The sequence below is a fragment of the Sus scrofa genome, chromosome 11 (genome assembly GCF_000003025.6).
Source record: "Sus scrofa isolate TJ Tabasco breed Duroc chromosome 11, Sscrofa11.1, whole genome shotgun sequence".
In the NCBI taxonomy this organism is placed as follows: domain Eukaryota; kingdom Metazoa; phylum Chordata; class Mammalia; order Artiodactyla; family Suidae; genus Sus; species Sus scrofa.
Genome location: NC_010453.5, coordinates 65,204,645 through 65,210,644, shown reverse-complemented (window position 1 = coordinate 65,210,644; position 6,000 = coordinate 65,204,645).

Genomic DNA, 6,000 nt, shown 5'->3' with positions numbered 1-6,000 from the left:
TTCAAAGTCAAAAATCCCTTAACAAGTGAAGCAATGCATTCGAAGACTTCAGGAAGAGGAAATAAAGGATTGGATAATTTATGCTCATCTAGTCTAAGTGAGGTGGGAGATAGATAGGCCCCAGGCTGAGCAGCTACAACTGGTTTACAAGTGAGATGACAGGCCAGAGATAACCTGGAAAACTGCCCCCACCCATATAAGCAACCTAAGCACCCCTATTTATTATTAAAATGAAATTTTACATCAAAGTATGATAAGGAGGTGCCTATGATTCCAGCGGTGGAACGGCTGGAAGAAGGACCTTGATCTTGTCTTCTTTGTGTGTGTGTGTGTGTGTGTTTGCCTTTTGTAGGGCCACTCCCGCGGCATATTGAGGTTCCCTGGCTAGGGGTCTAATCAGAGCTGTAGCAGCCAGCCTACACCAGAGCCACAGTAACTTGGGATCTGAGCCATGTCTGTAACCTATACCACAGCTCACAGCAACACGGGATCCTTAACCCACTGATCAAGGCCAGGGGTCAAACCTGCAACCTCATGGTTCCTAGTCGGATTCATGAACCACTGTGCCACAACGGGAACTCTGATCTTGTCTACTTTGAAGAAAGAATTCAGCAAAGAAGCTAAGACTGTGAAATAGAGACAGCATTTATTAGAAGCAAAGTACACGGGGAACTTCAACTCATTTGGAGTGTGTCGAATTGGAAGAAACCAATTTGCTTCTAGAATACGTGCTGAAAAGGAGTCTGGGAAGCATGGATTTTAGCTTTCTTGCCTCTGCTGAGCAGGAAGACATAGTAAAGGGTAAGAAGTAATTCCATATCCATCTCCTAAGGAAAGTGACTGCTCTTTACAAAAAGCCCTCTCTAGACCAGAAACCCAGGGTGCAAGGGCTGACACTGAAATGGACTCACAGATCTGGGGGGTGGGGGGAAGCCCAAGGTGCCTGTGCCCATGTTGAAGCTGTTAACCGCCAGAGGTAAACCCAGCTTGGTAATCCTACTATGGTCATGGCAATCAGATTCTGATGAAAATAGCCTGACTCTCCCTCATGAATATCTGTGCTACATTAATCAGGGCTCCAAAGTACATATTTCATCAAACCACAAGTTCTCATCTGACTTGTAGGACCCTCCTACCCCACTACAAATGCCAAGACGAGCCACTTTTGTGAGACTTAGGTTTGGGGTTTGTGTTTGACTGTGCCTGCAGCAGGTGGAAGTTCCTGGGCCAGGGATCAAACCCACATCACAGCAGTGACCTGAGCCACTGCGGTGACACCACCAGATACTTAACTCACTGCACCACAAGAGAACTCTGGGTTTTTTTGTTTGTTTGTTTTTTAACCTATCTACCAGACCCTTCTCAGTTCAAGGCAATACATAAATAGTTCAATTGAAGGGTAAGTTGAGACTGTCACCAAGCAACTTCCTATCATCAGGGAACAATTAAAGAAAGGGAGGTTATGGTATGGTTGCTGTGGTAGCTTCAAAATATGGCCTTGAAATCTCTGATGCCTCCTTCCTTCAAAAGGCAAAACTGATTCCCCTCCCCTTGTGTGTGGGTCAAACTCACTTCTAATAAGCACATTTCCCTCTAAGCCCTATTTTTACCACATCTCATACATTTTAATAAGTTATATTTTTATTTAGTTCAAAATACTTTAAAATTTCTCTTGTGATTTCTTCTCTGACTTATGTTTTATATATAGAAGTGTGTTGTTTAATCTCCAAATATTTGGGGATTTTCCAGCTCTCTTTCTGCTACTGACTTCTGGTTTAATTCTGTTGTGGTCTTGAGGCAGAATAATAACTCAGCATGGGTTTCGATGCATTCTTTAGTATGGCTGTTGATTAACATTTGTGGTTTAAGGGTTCCAGAGAGTAATAACCCCACAGGCCTTGTTTACTATAGGAAGTGTACCTATGCTGACATGGAAATTAATCTCTAACCCACTCCTCAACTGATAAAAAAGGAATGAGAGGAATGGTGACTCAGCCTAAGGGAAGAGAAGGGCAAAGAAACCCTAAAACTTAAGGGACATTTCCACCCCTAAAACCCCTATTGGACAAGGACTGATACAGGTAACTGGGCAAGGCCAATGGGAGAAAAACCACACCTTTCTGGACCTCACATTGGTACCCCCCCATCTTTAAGGGATAAAAACCCCTACAGGACAATAGAGAGAGGGGGCTCTTCTCCCCCATCCCAGCAGCCCTGGGAGCTATTTGCTTTCCTGTAATAAAGACTTTGCTTGCTCGCTGCCTGTGTGTTCGTGAAGTTCATTTTTGGGCTGCGTGAACAAGACCCCAGATGCTGATAACATCTTTCCAGCATCAGTCTGAGAACATAGCTGTATGGTTTCTATTCTTTCACATTTGTTTAGTTGTGTTGGGCCCAGAACATGGTCTGTCTTTCTGAATGTTCCATGAAAGTTTGAGAAGAATGTGTATTTTCTTGTTGTTGGATGGAGTATAAATGCCACTTAGATCAGGCTGACTGCTAGTGCTTTTCAGGTCAATGTTGTCCTGATCTATTAACTGTTAAAAGGGGAATGTTGGAGTCCCAAGCGTAACTGTGCATTTGTCTATTTCTCTCGGCAGTTCTGTTTTGCCTCATCTATTTTCATGCTCTGTTCTTACGTACATGCATGTTAAGGATTATGTCTTCTTGGAACACTGATCTCTTCATCATTAGTTTTCCTGTTACTCCTTTATCCTCTTCCTAGTTCTGAGGTCTTCTTTGCCTGAAACGAATACAGCTGCTCCAGCTTTCCTACCATTAGTGATAGATTTTTTTCCCTCCCTTGACCTTCAAACTAAGTCTCTATATTTGAAGTGAGTTTCTTATAGGTAACACTCCGTTGAGTTGTTGTTTTGTTTTGTTTTCTGTCTTTTTAGAGCCAAACCTGTGAGATATGGAGGTTCCCAGGCTAGGGTCAAATCTGAGCTGTAGCTGTTGGCCTACATACACCACAGCCACAGCAACGCCAGATCCCAGCTTCATCTGTGACCTACACCCAGCTCCTGGCACTGCCAGATCCTTAACCTGCTGAGCAAGACCAGGGATGGAACCTGCATCCTCATGGATGCTAGTCAGATTTGTTTCCCCTGAGCCACAACAGGAACTCCTCTGTTTTTATTTATTTTTATTTTATTTTATTTTTTGTCTTTTTGCTATTTCTTAGGCCGCTCCCACGGCATATGGAGATTCCCAGGCTAGGGGTCTAATCGGAGCCGTAGCCACCGGCCTACGCCAGAGCCACAGCATTGCGGGATCCGAGCCACGTCTGCAATCCAGACCACAGCTCACGGCAACCCCGGATCGTTAACCCACTGAGCAAGGCCAGGGACCGAACCCGCAACCTCATGGTTCCCAGTCGGATTCGTTAACCACTGCGCCACAACGGGAACTCATGTTTTTTTTTTTTTTTAATTCACTCTGACAATCTCTATCTTTTAATTGGTTTATTTAGATCATTCTTATTTGAAATGATTACAGATATAATTGGGTTAATAAGGAGTTCCCTTCCTGGTGCAGTGGAAATGAATCTGACTAGACTCCATGAGGATGCAGGTTCGATACCTGGATTTGCACAGTGGGTCAGGGATCTGGTGTTGCTGTGAGCTGTGGTATAGATCACAGACACGGCTCAGATCCCACCATTGCTGTGGCTGCGGTATAGGCCTGCAGATGTAGCTCCGATTCGACCCCTCACCTTGAATCTTCCATATGCTGCAGGTGTGGCCTAAAAAGCAAAAAAAAAAAAAAAAAAAAAAAAAAAAAAAAGGCTAATATCATCCATATTTATAACTGTTTTCCATTTATTCCGCTTGTTTTTTCTTTTCATCCCATTTTCCTGCCTTTTCTGGTTTGAATGGAGCAGTTTATGCCATTCCATTTATCTCTTCTCTTAGCATATTAATCATACTCCTCTTTTTAATTTTTTAATGGTTGCCTGAGCGTTTGCAATATACAACTGCCTGCCAGCAGTATCACATTTTAAGTTACTCAAAGGAAGCTGAGGCTGCAAAGCTAGGTTTAAATTTAGAATTCTTGGACTCTCAGCCAAGCTCCCAGGCAGCAGCTCTTCTCTTCCCACCCTGGCACCATCCTGATCAGAAGGGGCCTTGTGTGCCTACAGGTTATCCTTCCCAACCACAAGCAATACAGTCCACCTTGAAAATGAACTTGGGGAAGCAGCCCATACAAGGCTCTGGAAGTTGACATGGACTGTTTATGCAGGAAGTTCTGAGATTCTATGTAATATCGTCTAGAACAGGAGAGCACAGGCTATAGGAAGACCTGGTCCAAAAGCTTCTTGAATTTTCTAAAGGGCCACGCCAGGGTGAAAGCCCTCTCTCATTTGTGTAAGGACCCAGATACTCATCTGACTTGTCCTTATACAGTTTGTGTTGCTACTCAACTTTTTAAAATATTTCTATTTTCCTTATTTGGGGATCATTTCTGTCTTCAAAAATTTCATACTTATTTGAATACTTACATAAGGTTCTCATAGTCTGATGGAGGAGAGAGATACTTAATTTTTAAAAATTTAGTAATTTGATAAGTTCCCTTGTGGCTCAGTGGGTTAAGAACTTAACTAGTATCCATGAGGATGCGGGTTCAACCCCTGGCCTCACTCAGTGGCTTAAGGATTTGGTGTTGTGCAAGTTGCAGCATAGGTGGAAGAGCCAGCTCAGATTCTGTGCTTCTGTGGCTGCAGCTTAGGCCAGCAGCTGTGGCTCTGATTCAACCCCTGGCCTGGGGACTTCCATATGCTGCAGGTGTGGCCCTAAAAAGAAAAAAAAATATTTAATTATCACAGCAACTCCCAGCTCAGCTATTACAATTGGTTTAAGGCTTAAAAGGATCAAGAATATATGACTGCTGCAATGCCATGTCAAATTCAACTGGTTCATTTTATTTCTTCCAATTCTGCATATGTGGGGTAACATACTGAGAGTAGGGAATGGGAAATACCCATAATTCAAACAGTATATTGTCAAATTATATTAATTAAGCATCCTTGGCATTCCCGTCGTGGCTCAGCGGTTAATGAACCCAACTGGCATTCATGGGGATGCAGGTTCGATCCCTGGCCTTGCTCACTGGGTTGAGCATCTGGCATTGCTGTGAGCTATGGTTTAGGTTGCAGACGTGGCTCCGATCCCGAGTTGCTGTGGCATAGGCCAGCAACTGTGGCTCCGATTTAACCCCTAGCCTGGGAACCTCCGTATGCCTCGGGTGCAGCCCTAAAAAGACATACACACACACACACACACACACACACACAATTTAAGTAATCCCTGCAAGTGTGCAACACACACATACAAACACACACAGCTAGAGCATAGATTTTGCAAAGTGGCCTTATCTCCCTCACATTGCCTGAAAATTTTACCTAGATATCCTTACCTATACTACTTTACTACTTTAGAGCATTTTTGTGGTATCTTGGATTCTCTTTCAAATTGAAGCATTAAAATTAGACAAATAAAAAAAATCCCACCAAAGTTGTCCTAGGTTGTATGATTTTAAGTGAAAACTAAAGTAAATAATTCAACATACTTACTGAGGTATGACTATGTTTGAAGCCCTGCGCTAAATAAAGTATTGTTAAATTCGGTCAAAAAGAAACACAGGGGAAGGCATTTTACACTACTAAGTTTTGTTTGTCATCCAACAAAAATTCTATAGACAGCAGACACTAAGACTTTGCAGAAGGTGCCTCAAATTTCTCAGTCTGCGTCAACCTCATGGTTGCTAAGTATATGCATAGTTTCTGGATCACTCATTATTTAAAAATACGAAATTGTGCCCCGTTGTTAGACCACAGGTTCCAATTTTAGGTTTAAAAATAGTCGCCTTTCTCTTGACCCAGGACATCTCCCGTCCCCAACCGCCAAACTTTCCACCAACAGAGATCCAAGCCTTTGGTCCTAAACCCAGCATTACCAAAAGCAAAGCGGAAACCTAGGTGGATTTAAATCCTGTGTGCTT